Raw genomic sequence first — 20,568 nt, 5'->3', positions numbered from 1 at the left:
ACTTTGTAAAGAGTAAAAGCAGCTCAATCACCTGCTTATGAGCTCCTGGAGCAAACCAATGTGCCAGGCTAGGGGAGTGTGTGTTGGAGTGATTTTGTTAAAAGTTGTCATTATTGTGCTTGGACCTTGTCTTGAACTGTATGTTCAGATATTTTTCTGTTCCTCCCCCACATGTAGGATGTTGGGGATGTTACTAGCTATAGTTTTCAACTGCAGGCACAATCTATGTAAGATTCTGGTTTCCTTATTTGGTAAGGAATGTTCACTTCCTGCCCTTTACAGTATGGGCTCACCATGTAAATGGTGGACTGTTAAAGAGGTTAAGCCATATACGAGGTTGAGGGGAGATGCCCTTTTATGACTAGAGATGTGGTTAAAACGTTTGTAACCAGGAAGTCACGTATACAGACACACATACACTCTCTCTCACTCACTCACTCACACACACACACACACACACACACACACACACACACACACACACACACACACACAGTGCCTTAGCTTTTACCACACAACATATGGGGTTTACAATGGGCGGTTGTGTAACTGTTTTCATTCAATAAAAGGCTGGAGTTGGAGTTGTCTGAGTTTGGGTGTAGAGCTTGCAACTCTGAGAATCTGACCAGGCTTCCCCTGCACAAGTAAAAACCAATCGAACTCTGATTGTCTTACTTTGTTCTGAGTCAGCGAGGGCTGAAACCTAACTGTGTGGTTAAGGTGTTTTAATGCAGCGGTCCCCAACCGCCGGGCCACGGACCGTTGTTTGGTCGAGAGATGAGGCTCGGGTGTGAAATGTATGGTTTTCAGAGTTTTTATCGTTTTTTATCGTTATTTTGTTATCGTTTTTATCGTTAACTCTGTTTTCCTGGGTCTTTCACGTGTGTTATGAATAAATCTTCTTTTTTTCCGGTACCGGTACTAGTTTTATTTTGTTGTATTTATCTGTGACACCTTAAAGGCCGGTCCATGAAAATATTGTCGGGCATAAACCGGTCCGTGGCGCAAAAAAGGTTGGGGACCACTGTTTTAATGTATATAGAAGAGACTGAAGTTTATATGTTATGGAATTATTTATAGGACTTGTTCCAAATCTTCATATGTCTATGATGTGTTATATCAGCCCATTCTCACTCCCGAGGCATAACATGTCGACGTTTTGTCACGTCCCGCAGCGTTCCTGAGGAACGCGAAAGGAGACCTTCGGCGTTCTTATGGTACGCGGCGGGCTATGGCTGGAATCCAGTGCAATGACGCTCCCGCGGTAATAGACGTTCCAGCCCTGTATTCCAGCCCTAAACCTAACCTTATCCCTAGCCCTGACCATAACCTTATTCCTGACCTTATCCAGGACTTTAATGATGTTAAATAGCGTGTTTCTAAGCGATTTGAAGAAAAAGAGCAAACATGTGTAGATTCAGTCCAGACGGTTCTCATATTTCCTCTTTTTTCCGAGGTCGTCATTTAGGAACGTGGTGGGTAGCCAAAAACGTAATATGGTGACGATTTGTCACCTAGCGTAAAATGTTACGCTTTGGGAGTGAGAACGTGTTGGTTATATTGTAGTGGTTTTCTTATGGGGAGGGTTTTGTTTTCCTTTGGTTTGCTGACCCCCAGACTTGGTCTATTCCAGATGCTCACCTGAATCAGGTAGAGTATAACAGGAAGCCATTTGCTTTTCAGAAGGGTTGGATTCTTTCCTGTATCACCATGTGTTCTCATTAATAAAGTACATTTTACTCCAGTCTCGTGCTATTTTAGTGGAAGTGACCCATGACCGTTGGCCAAAACTGACAATATGACTATTAAAAGTCTGAGTAATACTGTAATTTTCTGCTGCTCATTCCTGTGCAACATCCCATTTGGCCTCCCGTCATATTTCTTTTCAAGATTTTCTTATTTAATCACTAGTGTACATATATTTATATTTATAGATACATATATATTTAGTCATCTTTTCTCTTTTACCACGTCTCTCTAATATTTTGCTCTTTACTATTTTTCTATTTTTTATTTTATTATATTTTATTATATTTCTACTGTACCATGCTGCTGAGTGACTGCTGCTCGTCAAACACATTTCATTGCAATGTTGACCCTGTGCTAACTTGCATATGACAAATAAAACTGAAAACAGTAAAGGCAAAGGGAACACATCAAGTAAGGATTTCACACTCCCACTCACAACGGCACTTTCAAAGCATAAAGCCAAATATTTCAAAATTTCATTTTGAGGCATTTTAAAAATGAATGTGTTTGAGTTTCATTGCTCCAAAGCAATGTTTTCATATAAGCAAGACAACAACCAGTTTGCAACCATGTAAGTACAGTCCTCTATTGTAAACAGACGTGTTGGCAATCTGTCTGCGTTTATAAATTAGACAACAGTTATTTGCAGATCTTCATCAATCTGCCTGAGAGTGATTGCAGTCGGTCTGAGTTGGACTGCAACTGTTTTGAGTCAGGTTGCCTCCAAGGAGGCAGTTTATTATTTTCCTTTCCTAGTTGGAGAGATGGCTGTTGTTTTGTTTTTACTGTAGTGTGCTGGGCCATTAATGGCTCAGGGGCTGCAGCGTATCCGCGCCAACACCTAAGGCCAACGTGGAATCACCGGTCAGACTAACATAAAGAAAAAATCTGTTAAATTACACATTTGTATTCATTAAGTCACAGACAATGAAAACAAGCAGAAATCAAGATGTAATATTTTTATAATTTTATTGATGTTAAATTAAAGTCCCAGCTTAGTTATGTTGTCACTTCAATCTGTATAGCACCAAAGGAAACAATGGTGTTTTCAAGGTGCTTCACACTGTAAGGTAACAACTTACAGTATTAAAAAGAAAACCCCAAAAGAACAAACCCCTCTGAGCAAGCACGAGGCGACAGTGGGAAGGAAAAACTCCCTTTTAAGAGGAAGAAACCTTCGACAGAACCAGGCTCAGGGCGGGGTGGCCATCTGCCGCGACCATTCCTGGGGATTTCAAAAATGACTTGATCTGATCTAAATGTAAAACTAGCTAATTTAAAGTGTCCAGTGAGTTTTAGAAAATATCTTGCTGTTGATATCACGATGTCACTATAAAGGGGAAACTTTGTTTCCTCCCTTAAACCTCCCAAAAAATGCACGCACCGATGAGAAGCACTTAGATATGCAACTTGGTTCTGGGAATATCTTTCTTTTGAAAGTTTTAACAATATTTTCATCAAGATCTTGGACGTTTAATTGCCAGAATGTCACAATAACCGCTGCATGCTTCCATCTTTTACAGAGGGATTTGAAAACCCTCTCGCTGAGTTTCTTGAACTTCTCTGGGGGGATTTTGTCGTATTCTGCCCTGATTTCAGTCCAGATTTTCATGGTAAGCCGGTTGGAGATAGCTTCAGCATTTTCAATGCTGAAGACTGTGCCTGATTTGTTTGCAACCCGGGAAATCAGTCCTTCCACAAAGATTTCCACTGAAAGTCTGCATCTTTCTTTCTTTTCATATGATTCCAGTCTATCGATAATTGTTACTGCCAACAGGTGTTCTTGGAATACTGAAGTAGTTATGATATTAAATATTGGTTGTTCCATTAAATTCATTGAATCCTCCTCCCCACTCCTCCCCATTTTCACTGATATTTGTGACCAATTATATAATTGGTCACAAATATCAGTGAAAATGACATTAGCAATGCAGTCAAAATAATTCTGCACTTTTCGGTCTAAATGCAAATCCATCCCCTTGAATTTGTCCAAGAGTAGATCCAACAAACGTTTTTGGTGAGAATGAGGGCACTTTAAAAGTTTACCAAGCTTTGAAAGCACAGCCTGAATTAATGTCTCTAACCATCTTTCAAAGTCTAAGGTGTTTTCAGGTGGCTCACAGTCTACAGAAGATCTGTGATTCTGTATCTTTTTATATGACTCCGTTTGACTTATGTTTGTTAACGGTGGGATGCTGGCTTCATGTTCAACACAGGATTTCTGCTGCTGGGGATCTGGAATTGGATTGTTTTCTGCTTTTGCAGCACTGTGTTGGTCAGCATTTTGACAGCGTTCTTCTGTGTTTGCTGTTTCTTGGCTGTTAGCATCTATATTCTGTGCTGTATCAAACTCCTGCTCAGCAGAATCGTCCAAAAATTTCACAGGTGACAAAAACGTTTTGCCAGTGGTGGTGTGGACAGAACAGTTTTCATGTACAGGGGAGTTCTGGGAAGACCTCAGTGGTGATACTGCTACTGACTGTTCACACAGGTCCATTACGTCCTCTACAAAACCTGCAAGCCGCTTAGCGGTGAAGCAATCCGGATAGCCTGAGGTAAGCTCTTCCCACTGCTTGTTCGAAAAACTACTGAACAAGTTATTCAAGAGGGATACCAAAGCATCTACTGTAGAATTATCCCGATTGGTCTGAACTGTTTCATCATTTGTCATTGTGTTACAGTTTGAGCTTGCCATTTCACTTTTTTGTTTTTTATGCCTAAAATGTTGTTTTGTGTTAAACTCCGTGTTTGAACGTTTAAAGCGCTGCTGTCCCGCTGTATGAATGCGTTTCAACTGAACAGCCAGGTCTATATATAAGGTCGGTTTCTTTGTAACGTCACCAGTCAAAGGACTGGCCCGGCTCGTCATAACGAAAGGGGCGGGACAAATCTGTTGCTTAGCAACTGAAAAAAAGGCACACCGCGCTGAATGCTACATCCGTCCTGCGACGGTACACCGCCTCCGCACCACCGTTTAAACATGAAGTGTGGATGTTAGAAGATCCCAAATATGGTGAGCTACTGGAAAATTACTCACGTTTTTGTTCTTGAGAGTGAGCGATAATAAGCGACATTTTATTGAGAAATTACAGTAGTCTGTCTGTTTCTCTTCATAGCTCTTTTCAAAACACGGTTACCTTTGGTTGTTTGGCTCGCAGCTTAAAACGTAGTTTCAGTGTTTTTTCGCCTTCTGTGATTAATTCTGGTTTGCCTGCTTTATGGAGCTCAAACCAAGGCAAAATTGAAGTATCAGTATTTAAATGTAAATAGACTCAAACTAGGAGTGGATCAAAGGGGGTCCTTTCAGGTGCCAAATCTCCACTGCTAACATTTTATGCATGTTTAGCTTAATTGTAGAAAAGGTGCTTGTAATAATGTTTGGGTGAATAGGTGAATGAGGCATGTTGTATAAAGCGCTTTTTAATGCACGAGCAAAATACAAAAACCCTATATAAAAAGCAGTCAGTTTACCATTTATGTATTTGTTCCATTGAACGCTTCTGTGAAAATCAATTTGATACTTGTTCAAATAAAAAATTTGAATCGATTAGTTGTTTTCTCAACATTTATTAATCGACTATATGCAGAAAACTGTGACACTGTGGAACCCTTATTTTAAAGACCTCGTAGTTTGATGGTTTGCTCCCTGGCCGTGGTTCTGCCAGAGGGTGCTTCCTGTTAAAAGTGAGTTGTTCCTTCCCACTGTATTGAGGTTTTTTCTTTTTAATTGTAGACTTTCTACCTTACAATCTATACCACCTCGAGGAGAATGTTGTTGTGATTCAGCTCTGCATAAATACAATTAAATCGAATTAAGTGGGTTCAGCTAATTTGTGAAATAAATGTGAGTGACACGGTAAGTAATAGCCTGCATGTAACTCTTTGTAAGAAGAGCAATATCGCCCCTTCCTGGTTCAACTTTTTTTTTCTTTGCAGTAATCTTTCCAATAATAATACATATGCACTAACCTCATGCTTGCTGTTAACAATAGCCTAAAGACATAAAATCAAGTTTAGTTTTTTCTTTAAGTTTATGTTTTTTATATGGTTGGCATTTATTTTGTTTCTTTTTAATAATTATATTGATTCTATTGATTGTTTGCCAAGCACTGAGGTCTCTGCTTAGACTGTGCTACTGGGATCCATCCATCCATCCATCCATCTTCATCCGCTTATCCGAGGTCGGGTCGCGGGGGTAGCAGCCTAAGCAAAGAGGTCCAGACCTCCCTCTCCCCAGCCACCTCCTCCAGCTTGTCCGGGGGAATACCAAGGCGTTCCCAGGCCAGCCGAGAGATATAATCTCTCCAGCGTGTCCTGGGTCTGCCCCGGGGCCTCCTCCCGGTGGGACATGCCTGGAACACCTCGCCCAGGAGGCGCCCAGGGGGCATCCTTACCAGATGCCCGAACCACCTCAGCTGGCTCCTTTCGATGTGGAGCAGCAGCTGCTCTACTCTGAGCCCCTCCCGGATGGCCGAACTTCTCACCCTATCTCTAAGGGAGAGGCCAGCCACCCTTCGGAGGAAGCTCATTTCCGCCGCTTGTATCCGCGATCTCGTTCTTTCGGTCACTACCCACAGCTCGTGGCCATAGGTGAGGGTAGGGACGTAGATCGACCGGTAAATTGAGAGCTTCGCTTTTACACTCAGCTCCCTCTTCACCACGACTGACCGGTGCAGCGTCCGCATTACTGCAGCCGCAGCCCCAATCCGTCTGTCGATCTCCGGCTCCCTTCTCCCATCACTCGCGAACAAGACCCCGAGATACTTGAACTCCTCCACTTGGGGCAGGAACTCATCCCCGACCCGGAGTGGGCACTCCACCCTTTTCCGGCTGAGAACCATGGCCTCAGATTTGGAGGTGCTGATCCTCATTCCCGCTGCGTCACACTCGGCTGCGAACCGCTCCAGTGCGAGCTGGAGGCCCTCACCCGATGAAGCCAACAGAACCACATCATCCGCAAAAATCAGAGATGAGATTCTGAGGCCACCAAAGCGAAAGCCCTCCGCCACTTGGCTGCGCCTAGAAATCCTGTCCATAAAAATTATGAACAGAACCGGAGACAAAGGGCAGCCCTGGCGGAGCCCATCACCCACCGGGAACGAGTCCGACTTATTGCCGGCAATGCGAACCAAGCTCTTGCAACGGTTGTATAGGGATTGAATGGCCCGTAGCAATGGGCCAGACACCCCATACTCCCGCAACACCTCCCACAGGACACCCCGAGGGACACGGTCGAATGCCTTCTCCAGGTCCACAAAACACATGTAGACTGGTTGGGCAAACTCCCATGCACCCTCAAGTATCCTGGAGAGGATAAAGAGCTGGTCCAGTGTTCCGCGACCAGGACGAAAACCGCATTGTTCCTCCTGTATCCGAGGTTCGACTAGCGGACGAACTCTCCTCTCCAGCACCCTGGCATAGACTTTCCCAGGGAGGCTGAGGAGTGTGATCCCCCTGTAGTTGGAACACACCCTCCGGTCCCCCTTCTTAAAGATGGGGACCACCACCCCGGTCTGCCAGTCCACAGGCACTGCCCCTGATCTCCACGCAACATTGCAGAGACGTGTCAACCAAGACAGCCCTACAACGTCCAGCGCCTTCAGGAACTCGGGGCGGACCTCATCAACACCAGGGGCTCTGCCACCAAGGAGTTGTTTAACTGCCTCAGTGACCTCGCCCCCGGAAATTGGCGGGTCATACCCCTCATCCCCAGACTCTGCTTCCTCCTCGGAAGACGTGTCAGTGGGATTAAGGAGGTCCTCGAAGTATTCCTTCCACCGCCCGACAATTTTCTCAGTCGACGTCAACAGCGCTCCGCCAGCACTATACACAGCGCAGGTAGAGCACCGCTTTCCCCTCCTGAGACGCCTGACGGTTTGCCAGAATCTCTTCGAGGCAGTCCGAAAGTCTTTTTCCATGGCCTCTCCGAACTCCTCCCACACCCGAGTTTTTGCTTCAGCCACTGCCCGAGCCGCATTCCGCTTGGCCTGTCGATACCTGTCGGCTGCCTCCGGAGTCCCACAGGCTAACCAAGCCCGATAGGCCTCCTTCTTCAGCCTGGTGGCTCCCTTCACCTCTGGTGTCCACCATTTGGTTCGGGGATTACCACCACGGCAGGCACCAACCACCTTGCGGCCGCAGCTCAATGCAGCAGCTTCGGCAATGGAGACGCTGAACATGGTCCATTCGGACTCAATGTCCCCAGTCTCCCTCGGAATGCTGTTGAAGCTCTGCCGGAGGTGTGCGTTGAAGATCTCGCGGACTGGGGCCTCTGCTAGACGTTCCCAGCACACCCTCACTACGCGTTTAGGTGCACCAGGTCTGTCCAGCGTCCTCCCCCGCCACCTGATCCAACTCACCACCAGGTGGTGATCAGTTGACAGCTCAGCCCCTCTCTTTACCCGAGTGTCCAGAACATATGGTCGCAGGTCTGGTGATACGATTACAAAATCGATCATCGACCTACGGCCTAGAGCATCCTGGTGCCACGTGCACTTATGAACACTCTTATGTTCGAACAGGGTGTTCGTTATGGCCAAACTGTGATTAGCACAGAAGTCCAATAACAAAGCACCGCTCGGGTTCAGATCAGGGAGGCCGTTCCTCCCAATCACGCCCCTCCAGGTCTCGCTGTCGTTACCCACGTGAGCATTGAAGTCTCCCAGCAGGACAACAGAGTCTCCAGGTGGAGCACCTTCCAGCACCCCCCCCAGGGACTCTAAGAAGGCTGGGTACTCCGAACTGCCACCCGGCGCATAAGCGCAGATGACAGTCAGGACCCGTTCCCCGACCCTAAGGCGCAGGGAGCAAACCCTCTCGTCCACCGGGAAAAACCCCAACGTACCGGCAGCAAGCCGAGGGGATATAAGAATACCCACCCCAGCCCGCCGCCTACTGGGATCACTGATTTAAAAATGAGGCAAAAGCACCAAAGTTGTGCTCAAAAACAGTACAGTGAGCTACAACCTGTTGCTGTAGTAATTCTAACACACTTATTGTTTTTAAATACATACATGTTTAGTTTTTTTAAACCTAATTATATATTTTTTTTTTGCAAAAGTGTCACCTAAACACCCAAATATACGTAATTCAAAACTTACTTTAATTATTACCCATTTGGCTGGTAACATGGACCCAGTCTGATGGATAGTTACTGAACAGATAGTCTTTTCTTTAAAGGCTGCAGTCAAAGCAAATCATTGTAAAAACAAGACAAGTCAATAAAAAACAAGTAAAAACTATAATACTAAACTACAATAGAGAGAAAATCCAGTAAATATAATTATATTATGTAAAAAAATATACAAATATTTACCTCTAATTTAAAAAGACATTACAAGGGTACTAGTTTCATTTTAATCTAAACATAATCTAAATTGACACTAAATCAGTTTAAATATTACAGCTGAAGGTGATTTTAATAAATGTACTGCTGCTTGACTTTGTTTTACTACTGCAGTATAATTTATCATGTACAAAAGCTCCAAATGTTGTTTCTCTGACTTAATGTTCTGATGACGTTTGTGTTATTTTGCAGGAAATAGTCAGGACCCAGATGAACCTGTGCTGGAATTCAGTGTGGGTGAGTAATATGAGCATTTATGAAGGCTGTCCATGACCCGTAATTAAATTTAGCGTCATTAGTCTTATTTTGTCTCTCAGTGCAGGTATGTAATGTGACAAAACCTCTAATGATCTGATATGTTTGGGATGGATGGGCTGTGAATTATATAGTGAATTGTCTTATTTTGTCGCTCTGTGCAGGATAGGGCCTATTATATGCTGTAGCCTGAAGGCAGCTGAGTTGCAGAGGATGGAGTGATCACTGGCTTTCTACTTACAGGGTGGTGGGTCTCAGAGGACAATTGCTACCCCTGTTGAAGTGAACAACGTGTGGAGTGCAACTGGCTTTGTGGCATAGCTGGCTCTGGCCTTGGACTGTGTGTTTTTACTTTGTACCTAAATGGGACACTGGACTTTTAACTATTATTCATTGTGTTTATAAATAAAATTTTAGAATTTTATTGACTGTCATCTTTTTGCCCACGGCGGAGACGGTTGGTCAGACCTAGAATCTTTTTATGTGTGTGTGTGTGTAACATCAGCAGGGTTTTGCATAAAAGAGTGTGAGCAGGTCAAAAGGTCAATTCATTTATTGTAGTTTTATGGCAGCACCTTCTAGTGGCCTTGAAGCAAACAGTCTCCTAACTAAGCCATGGCATCTCCGGTCTCTCCTACTTTTGTGTGCTGTGCTGGAGGAGCAGCATTGGATCTAGTGATACTGAGTAAGCTGATTAGGACCGGCCTGGAGAAATGTGGTTTGCATGAAGTATCAGGAGAAAAACAACCTTGTATTGTAAAATAATAATACACGAATAATAAATACTTTTCATGACATTCAGATTTCTGGACTCACGAGTTCATAGAACATTAATGTTACCAAACATTGAGATAAGTCTTAAAACTACATTGTATACTTATTATTTATTTACTTTAATCAGATTTGACTGGTATTTTTAAACATTAAGTTTTTGTTCCTTCAACTATTGTATTTAAGCTTATGACTCACTCACAGTATGTTTATATAACTGTCTAAAAAACAGTGAGGATGTGGCCGCAGTGGCTGAGAAGCAAGAAGTTTGCTTTTTCTTTTTTTTCCCTTTTTTTTTAATTGGGAAGCATAAATGAACATACCAGAAAACCCTGCACGAAGGAGCCATATTTGTTTTTTGTGTGTGCATAAGATGAAGCTTTAGTATTATTACACATATGATAATGGTGTTAGCATGCAACACACAAACTCAAGTGGTGTTGCCAAGATAGTTGCTGACTGGCAAGAAACTTCTAGAAGAAATCTGGTGACAGTCCAAAGCACAAATGAACATGTTTAATACTCGTGCAAGACCCTGTGGGAAGGTGCCAGATTGCTGTATTTTGTGTGAATCAGGAAAAGTGCACGGTGATGACTAAAGCTTATAAAACATCTCTCTCCTTATGTGTGCATATATGAGAAAGAAAATTCTGCCAAAGCAACTTTAGCTTCTTGCAAGCATCAGTACACAAAGGATGCTAACACAAAGCTAGCCAAGAACCAAGAGTGATTTTAAAGTTGAACGTATGCCGACCCCAGCAGCCAAAGGGAGCTCAGGGGAGAGCTTCTTGGGGTCCAGTGATGTGTCCTGAAGAGACGACATGAGCTCTCCCTCCTGTAGGCCCACCCCAGCAGTAGGTGCTGTCTGTCTCATTCCGAGTTAACTGCTACTCCTCTACATCTAAACGAGCCAGTTGAGGAGGTTCAGGCATCTGACAAGGGTGCCTCTTGAGCGCCTCCTGGGTGAGATGTTCCAGGCATGTCCCACCAGGACAGACAGGACACACCCAGGACATGTTGGGGAGATCACAGCACTCAGCAGAGAATGCCTCAGTGTCCCCCAAATAATGGAGGAGCTGGCTCGGGAGAGTAAGGTCTGGGTCTTCTCTGCTTATGCTACTGCCACCGAAACTAGACACCAGGTAAGCTCAGAAAAATGAACAACCTGTTTAAATAAAGGTTAATTTAAAAAAAATGTTTGTCATTAGCTAGTCTGTGTACATGTACTTCTTCTCCAGTGTTGAAAATGTTAAACTCACAACCTGCACATTTTCTGGTTGCATCATCAAATAAATACCCCCAAAAGTAGTCTGAGTACTTTTACACTGGTTTTATGCTGCGATATTTTCAAAGTCTTTCACTGAACACATTCAGTCACACATTGTTCATAATTTATTGGAAGTTTATTGTTTAATGTCCTGTCTAAATAACTTCAGTCACCATTTGTGTTCATTAATGAATAACTGACTTCTAATATTAAAAGAAATAGAAACTGTTGTGCTGTTGTTCACGTAGAAGGGCCTGCTTCTGGATGTCCAGACTTTGTGCGTCAGTGGGAAGGTCAGGGTACAGGGTTCGAACCTCCTCATGAGATGTCATATCTGCTGGATAAAAGCAAGCTACATCACATCAGGGATTGTCCTAGAGCTGCCCTACAGTAACAATCAACTGACTAATATATGAAATACTTGCAGTAGCACAATAATAAACACAAAGCAAAAAAATGTTTAGTGAAGATAAAAAAACCCCATCAAAGTTTTAGTTTGGATAAAGGGAGACAGAGCACCAATCTAAACAAGTCTAAACCATCTACAAAGTGATTGTAGGAGGAAACAACCTTGACTTCCTTTACATAGCTTAGTACTGAGAATAAAAGAAAAGCATGATTAGAATTATTTGTGCTTCTTCTTCTTTCGGCTGCTCCCTTTAGAGGTCGCTACAGTGGATCATCCGCCTCCATCTCTCTATTTCTAGCATCCTCCTCAGTCACACCAACCCCCTGCATGTCCACCTTCACTACATCCACAAATCCAGCACCACAGTTACTCTCTTCGCACCTTATCATAGCCTTCACTCCTACCCTCTCTATGCCTCCCGTCTCCATCCTCTTCAGAGTTGCCTCGCTTCCTTCTCTAATTCAATTTTCATCCAAAGTACTCCTTCTCTCTTCTCAACGCACATTCTTCACATTAGCACATTTCCATCTCTATACTTGGTTACTCTCTTCCAGGACAATTTATGTGCCTTGCCATTCATTAAAAATCATTTTCTCCTTAGTGTCCAGCCTCACATACAACTCACTACAAGCCTTTTCCTGTGCCAGTGACACCTCTCTCTTTGCTGTGCACCTAGCCTTTTAGTACTCCTTCCTTCAGCTCCCTGACTATCCCACTCTTTCTTTGCCAGTCTCTTCCTTGAATACATTCCTGAATCTGTTATTATTTGTTATTATTTGTGCAATGAAAATTAAATCAAGAAAGATTTTGCTTTTACAGTCTCATTATAAGCACGCCTGTGGTTCACATAAGCATTAAAAGCTTGTATTACTCCCTGATGTTTTGCCTGTTAGCATGTGCAGCAGCTGGAGAAGGACTCCTAGCTGAAGACAGGACAGCTTCTCGATGTGCAGATTGGTCGTCTTCTACGCAGAAGCAAAGGAGAAAAACCCCAAATTAAACAGAACAACTACTTCTAATTACAAACAGACGTCTCTCTAAAACCGTGGCAGCAGTTCACCATGTCAAATGCTTTCTTGTCGTGCACAGTGACTATAACAATTAGCCCCACTGGCTGCACTGTCCTGCAGTGACATAAGTTAATTCAGCATTGCTATAAAACAATGAGGCTATTACGTTTGACCTGTACTTGCAGAATACATTCCAAAGCTTTTGTTCCCTAAAGCATTCGTCCTTCTTTGTGAGCAGTTTGTGTCAAAAGAAAAGCCCAGAAACAGGCACCAGTTCAAAGGCATTTCTCAGATGATTTGCTGTAAACTTGAATACAAGCACAGATGAATAAATGTCTTGTAAAACATTGTACTGAATACATTCTTCACTACGAATATCAAATTAAGATCACACGTTAACAGCCCAGAGTTAGTATCGTGTCTTTGCCTCACCACATCTGGGGGTTAACTGGGTTAAATTCAACATAGCAGCAAATGAATCTAAATGACTGATTCTAAGCCTGGCACAAAAGATAGAAATCCCTGTTGTTCTGGCATCTTATGCCTGCACACATTACCCTGCTGTTCAGTGGTGCCTGACTGCAATACCTGTTTACCAGATTGTAGTGGGTCTCGTGTGAATCTGTGCAACCCATTTGAACCTCCAGTTGTCACCGCTCTTTCCTCAGACACCAACGTAAGGCTGACAGCACTCTGAACACTTCCTGTTGATCATCTGAAGCACAACAGGGGACTGAAGGCGGGGCAGGGATCGGGAAAATAAAGGTTTATAATTTGCACAAATCTTACCCTGCTGGCTGGGAATTTCATTGGGTGGTGGGTGGTTTGGTGCTGACACTGAGCAATTCTGTGAATGCAATGCAATTTTTTTTTATTTATAGAGTTGTCATACAGGGCAAAATGTGAAAAAATTTGCAGTGAGTTAGTCAGAGTTCTAGACGAGCGCTGGCTAAAAACAGAGGAGGGCCTAGATGGCGCAAGATTTGCCAGCTTTTTCTGCAAGGTTGGGATGGGCGGAGAGGGCTGCCTCTGCAGAACGACAACTAGATTCTTTCTTTGTCATTCTTTGACAACGACACAGTGAGCTGAAGCACTCCTGTCTTTTCAGGCTTACTGTACCTCATAATTCAACCATGAGTCTCTCTCCACCCTGGTGGTCTGAGGTACCTTCTTAGTCTCTTTTTCCTGCCTCACCACCTTTTCCTCCTTCTGCTGACGTGTTTCAGCTTCATGGATCCTGCCTTGGTTTTTCAGCTTATGCTGCAGAGTAGATAAAATTATCTCTCAAAGTCCACTCCATTGTGATGCATATATATTTAACATTACTGTTTCTCATTTTCTAATGCTTAAAACAACACTAATTGCTTTAAGACCAAGAGTGCAGCAGGTCAACTATCACAGTAAATATTAGGACTTTTTGTTAATAGGTTGTTGCATTTTCTTTGTAATGCTGACTTCACACAAACTGGACGGCAACACGTTTTTCAACTCGAGCAATCTAAACATCACCACAGTTAAATCAAACCAGTCGTCGTCTGATTTTTGTTATGTTTAAAAACTATAGTGTCACCGTCTGCCTGAGAAATATTCTGCTACAAGTGGGCTTTGGTATTGTTTTTCTCTCCTTTTCTCTCCCTCTATCGCCTGGGCGGAGGCCATTGTGGACTCCCGCCTTTGGCCTGCATACCTGGGAGATGGTGAACACCTGCGTCTCATTAACCGGCCTCTACTTACGGGAAGAAGTTAGACTGCTCTTTGCTGGATTGTTGCTTGACTCATGTTAGTGAAGTCCTGGCTAGGACACTAGTAATCTAGTTCTCTTGGATTTTGAATCTTGTGCTAACACGTCGTTTCCCTGTGTACAGACACCCTGGACCTGCCCTTGTTCCTTACAGAAATTCCCGGTACGAGAGAGGAGTGAGAGACTGGTGAGACGCCAAGAGAGACAGAAGGAGAGTGAGTGTGTTCCCCCTGCTTTTCCCTGCAGATTCCCTGGAGACCTGATCCCTGCACCCTTGTATATAGCACTTTGACACTGTCGCACATTTAACTTGGTCTAACACAGGGCCATATAGTTTTTTTCCCTCTTAATAATAAACAACTTCATTTAGGAATTGCATTTTGTGTTTATTTGTGTCATCTTTGTCTAATATTTAAATGTATTCATCAAGGGTCATCAGTTCAGAGACTGTGACAGTTGAGACTGAGAACAAGAACGAAGTGAGACAGAGAAGCAGAATGGATGAATTCAGATGGATTCAAATGTTTTTATGTCTGATGCTGATGATTCAGATTGTAGGTAAGAATACAGGAAACATTTTTATAGCAGTGAAATAATAATCGTATCAATATTATTACAATCACTTACCAATAACATGAATAAGACAGCTGAGCATGATCTGCTGTTTTAGGGAAGCATGTTTATAAAGTTGTTTCTAAATTGATTTTCACTCTTATTGTAAAAAGTGCTGTATTCTAATGTTTTTTATTGGTTTTCTTCAATGAAGATTGTTGGTGACGTCATTCAGCCTCGTCTAAATGTGATGACCAGAATAACTGTGATGGTACTAAATGTTTTTTTATTTCAAGAAACTAACAGCACAGCTGATCAAACTTTGACAGATCGGTGAAAAGGCCACAACTAAACCAGACAGATTGATTATTGAGGTGAAATGTTCTCTCTCTGTTATAAAGTATTACCCTATTTACTCAGCAGGATACAACACAGTGAAGTGTGAGGTGACTGATACACACAGGAAGAGTGCAGCCATTTACCTTCAGCCCTCAGCCCTCAGGTGAGGAAACAGGTGAGCTCACGATCAACTGTTTAAGATGACCTCAAATATTAGTTTGATAGATTTTAAATTTTTAAGATCTTTTTTTTTTCATTAACAACTTGTGAAATAATGACACACTTTTTGGTTTGGTTTTGTCATTTATTCAGCTGAAGCAAACACAACAAAGGAACCAGCGAGAAAAACTGAAAGCAGCACAAAAGGAGAGTTCATACTTTAGTTTACATCTTTTTTCCTAATGAATATTATTTACATTTTGATGACAGAAAATCACTTACCTATCCTATAGGAAACATAAGATGTAACATTTGATATGATGGTGTGGTTTTGGCAGGAAACATTGTTCACTTGAGTATCATGGCTGTTAAATGGTGTGAAAAGTTTTTCAAACATTAACATGCAAAAATGTTTCAAATTTGTTTTGTCTGCTTTATCGCAGCTATTTCGTGGTACATCGATGGAGCTATTGGTTTGGTCGCACTGCTGATAACAGCTGTGTGTCTCATCATAAGGAAAAGAATGAAAGGTGAGAACATTTACAGATACAACATTTGTAAGTTGTTCTATGAATGTTAGAGTTGACTGTTTTTGTCTTTCCAGGAAACAAAATGCAGAAGAATGAAAATCCTGTGAGTTTTGAAACATATAATTAAATATTCCTATATCTGCCACTAAAAAGACAATTAAATAAACCGCTCATCTTTGAGGGAGTGTTAACAAGAACTAAACTGCCTTCATAGAAATGGTTTTCCACTAGATGTAGCCGCACTATTGTCTGTTTTTCGGGGACTGAGTTCAAACCCTGCGGAGACTCAAACCAATTAGAACTCGGTGAGATCTCCCACTACACCCAGAGTTAAAAACACTTCTTCTTATTCTCTAAAAAATTGTAAATGCATGACACTAACTGAAAAAGCATCCAAAAGATAAGAAAGTTAGGCCAAAAATAAAATCAGTAGACCACACCATGAATCGTAAAACCTGAAGTAAGAGGTCAAAACACAAATGCAATATCTTGAGACATCATTTCTGAGAAATTAAAGTGATGAATGAAGAGTTGTTTATGTTGCATTACAGTGAGACATATTTTCAAGGATAACTGTTGGCAAAGTAGGATCCAAGTGCAGAACTCAAATCCATGTTAAACTCAAAAAGCAGCTTTATTGCTGACCTTAGCAAGCCAAAATGCAAAACACAAAATAATTCAGGCAACACTAAAAACCTGGAACTCACAAACTAGCCTCTAAGGAACATAGAACATAACAAAGAACAGAAGCAAACTGGGGCTTTAAATACACATGAGGAGATTAGGCCATCGTGGAGACTAGGAACTCAGTTGTACGGTGGCCCTGAGAGGCCACTGCAACTTAAGAAAACACCAGCAATAAGAAAAATGCTGCAAAAGCACACAAAACACAACGAAAAGAGGAAAAACGACAACGGAAATAGGAAAAAAAAAGATTTGCAAAAGCACAAAGTGTTTCTGGGGAGACAATAACCTGACGGACCAGTTGCAGGAACCAAAATATGCTAAGAATTGCACTGGGAGACACTTAAAAGAAGTGGAGGATTTATCGGTTTTGTGAGGAAAGAAAAGATGAGTGGTATATGTGTTAGCCTAACTATTAGCCTAAAAATCCATCATCAGTATTATATGAGTCATGATAAAGCACACCTAGCATGTTTTGGGTTCCTGCAACTGGTCCGTCGGGTTATTGTCTCCCCAGAAACACTTCCCTTTGCTTTTGGAAATCTGTTTTTTCCTATTTCTGTTTTCGTTTTTCCTATTTACGTTTTTTTTCCCTATGTCTGTTACCATTTTTCTTATTTCTATTTTGTTTTGTGTGTTTTGCAGTGGGTTTTTTTTATTGGTAAATGGACTGATTCTTATATAGCAATTTTCTACTCTCCCAGAGTAGTCAAAGCACTGTAAACAACATGCCTCATTCACCCATTCATACAAGCACGTCTAAAGGTATAGGTCAATTGAAAAATCTAAATTGCCCATAGGTGTGAATGCAGGAGTGAATGTGAGTGTGAATGGTTGTCTGTCTCTGTGTGTTGGCCCTGCGACAGACTGGCGACCTGTCCAGTGTGTACCCCGCCTCTCGCCTTATGACAGCTGGGATAGGCTCCAGCACCCCCCGCGACCCTGAAAAGGATAAGTGGATGGATATTACTGAGGAGTCAGCATGTTTTTCTCTTCATTGTTTAGGTGGTTCCTGAAGTTTCCTATGTCACCATCAGCAACACCTAGAAAACCAAGATAAGGTGTTTTGTTTAGTGATATCTGTATGTTTGTTTGTTTGTTATTATTTTATCTATATATCAGACAGCTTTTTTCAGGTTCGTGTTGATGATGAAATGATGCAGTGACTTCTGCTCTACTGTCAATTTTAAAATAACATAGTTCAAGCTGTTGAAAAAAAAGAATTTGCATTTAATGGAAAGACAATTTTTGAATATTGTTTATGGGTCCAACAGATTTAACCCTTGTGTGGTGTTCATATTTTTGTTACTGAGCCAGTGTTCATGGGTCTGGTGGACCCGCTAGAGTTTTGGCTTTCCAAATTAACACTATCAAACAATTTTATGTTAAATTACTCAACAGATGTTTACTTCATCCCAATTACAAGCCATATGAACAGCAAAGATGGTTAATTTTTTCCCTTTCCCTTTGTTAGATCACATTTATGAATTAATGTGCTTCTCGTTTTTTTTTTTTTTTTTAATAAAATGTTATAAAAAAAATAAATCAGTTATAATCAAGTGGAGTGAGTGGAAAGACACAACACATTTACACGTGAAGCAATATGTTTCACAACTAAATGGGATCAGCTGCTCATCAATGGTGACATTAGGCCCAGGGTTGTAAAACAGGGGGAGGTGGTGCACACACTTATCCCACACTGTCCTGATGGCAGCTAGCTTGTCTCTCTGCCGTCGAGCTGGTCTGTCGTCTCGGTTATCAAAACGGATAATCCTGGAAATTATGTGGAAGTTTTCCAGAGACATTGATGCACGGAAAGGTTCTTGCCGGTTTCTGCATCCCACAGGGATTCTGTGGATTCCCCTTCGGACCTGAAAACTCCTGCAAGGATAAGAACCCCAAAGTAGGCCTTTGGGGTTCTTAGATGAATTTGTTCCATCTCCTTCCACCTCTCTCCAAAAGCACACCTTCCTTCTAGATTACTGCAATCCAGAATAATTTTCTGGATGGAATCTGGGATGAAAAGCTCAAATGAAGACTTGATGTCCTGCACATGAGTAACTGTCAGCCGTTGGCCCTGGCCAGTAGCAGCTCTGCAGGGTGGCTCATTTCTTGGGCAGTCTGTACATGCTCCAGATAGCTTTTCTTCAAATTCTTTAATTCTCACTCGCTTTTGCAACTTTGTGCTTTTGTGTTACTCGCAGCAACAACTCCACCTCATTATCAGTCCATTTTAAAAATGGACATTTTGCCGGGATGTTTCAAAGAGCAAACGGTCGAATCCACTTGCATTTCACGCATGTGTAGAATATTTAGCTGATTTAGAGTTTAGAAATGTGTTATTGTAGAATATAGAACTATTGTAGAGACACTGTGTGTAGAGTAATAAAGGCCTCTTTGTGTTCTGAACTTAGGAGTGGATTGTAGGAGGCTTCTCCCCCACTGAGTGGAAATTCCCCAGAGGAAGCTTTAGGGTGGGGGGTTGCAACACTTATGATACCTGTAACTGTGGTCTAGAAGGGAGAGGGGTTTATGACCTCTAGGGAGTCACCTACCCCCACAGTGTTTTAGTTGTCACGCACACACATACATACAGGTATATGCGCACACACTCACACAGACACAGAGTTTCCAGCACACCGTAGGGGGTTTTATGATGGGGTTACTTCTATAAAGCTGGCTGTAACTAACAAAGGGGTGAAGATTTTTGCAGAGGGACACCGGCCTCATCTTCCCTTCTAGAAGTGCATGCTTAAATGAAGATGAATAAAGATGAATAAAGATTTTGTGAAAATGACTACTGAGTCCGGTGCCATCTCTGGATGCTCGAGGAATGAAAAGAACCGGGGTAAAACTGATTTCTCAACAGTTTTGGTGCCGAAACCCGGGATTCGCTCGAGATGCAGAGATGAATTGGCAGAGCTGAGATCGTGAAACGAGGCGAACAGAGACTTAGCTCACATGATTAAAAGGTAAGCACGACCTGTTTATTTTCGAACCGTGCATATTGTTTAAAGCCTAAATTATCTGTTCGCTAAGTTGAACGTATCCTGGAGTGTGTAAATAAACCTGTTTTTCTGAGATTTCAGTCTGCGCCGAGTCCTCCCTGCTCCTCCGTGACAAGTTATGTGTACATGATGACCCATGGCACACTGCTTTGCAGCCACTCTCCAGTGTAGTACACACAGCTCTCCTGTCAGGTCCCGGCATCCCACTCAAATAGGGAAGTCATAATTATACCATGAAAATCAGCTGTGTCAGTCAGCCTTCCCCTGACACCACCCCTCCCCTACAGCTGAGCCACATACCACACCCCACCACAGTGTATATGTACATTTTTAATATTAACTTACTGTAAATTAGTGTTCATTGGTAGTGCCTGTAATGTTATTTTGTCTTATGTGATGGATATGTTGCACGAATCAGTTGTGTTTTCATACACCAGCGAAGCAAGCAAGCGCCGCTGCTCTAAATTTTAGAAATTAGATGTAAAACGCGACGTAGCTTGCGGCCAGTGCAGCCAGTGCAGGTGGCCAGCAGGGGGCGACTCCTGTGGTTGCAACAGACAAGTGTGGGCCTAACTTGTCCGAGTGCAGACCAGAAATCCTTTGCTATTGTCCAACAATAAAATTGCAACACAACAATATGAACTGTATTTTTAATTGTTTTATAGTGATAAGCTGAAAGTGTTATTTTTGAGGCTTCCTATGTCCGTGTTTCCAGCCTTTGATCGAAGCCATTTCACTTGTACAAACAT

General features: G+C 42.4%; 2 long non-coding RNA genes across 5 annotated transcripts; both read left to right on the top strand.

The window, feature by feature from the left end:
• The first annotated feature begins 3,653 nt into the window (after positions 1-3,653).
• LOC120745029 lies at positions 3,654-10,146 on the top strand. Its single transcript, XR_005698541.1, has 3 exons — positions 3,654-4,762; positions 9,287-9,331; positions 9,514-10,146. It is a non-coding gene; the product is annotated as an uncharacterized LOC120745029 (long non-coding RNA).
• A 3,306-nt stretch (positions 10,147-13,452) lies between these two features.
• On the top strand, positions 13,453-18,091 carry LOC120745026. 4 transcript variants are annotated; one of them, XR_005698539.1, is made up of 7 exons: positions 14,164-14,585; positions 14,672-14,762; positions 14,978-15,105; positions 15,520-15,613; positions 15,751-16,127; positions 16,202-16,230; positions 17,817-18,091. It is a non-coding gene; the product is annotated as an uncharacterized LOC120745026 (long non-coding RNA). The 4 variants fall into 4 exon arrangements; XR_005698537.1 differs by lacking the exons at positions 14,164-14,585; positions 17,817-18,091 and adding an exon at positions 13,453-13,571 and having other exon boundaries at positions 16,202-16,379; XR_005698538.1 differs by lacking the exon at positions 17,817-18,091 and having other exon boundaries at positions 15,523-15,613; positions 16,202-16,379.
• The last annotated feature ends 2,477 nt before the right edge of the window (positions 18,092-20,568 follow it).

This window comes from Simochromis diagramma, unplaced genomic scaffold (assembly GCF_900408965.1).
Source record: "Simochromis diagramma unplaced genomic scaffold, fSimDia1.1 OVJJ01000771.1, whole genome shotgun sequence".
NCBI classification, from domain to species: Eukaryota; Metazoa; Chordata; class Actinopteri; order Cichliformes; family Cichlidae; genus Simochromis; species Simochromis diagramma.
This window is presented reverse-complemented; position numbering and strand designations above follow the sequence as displayed.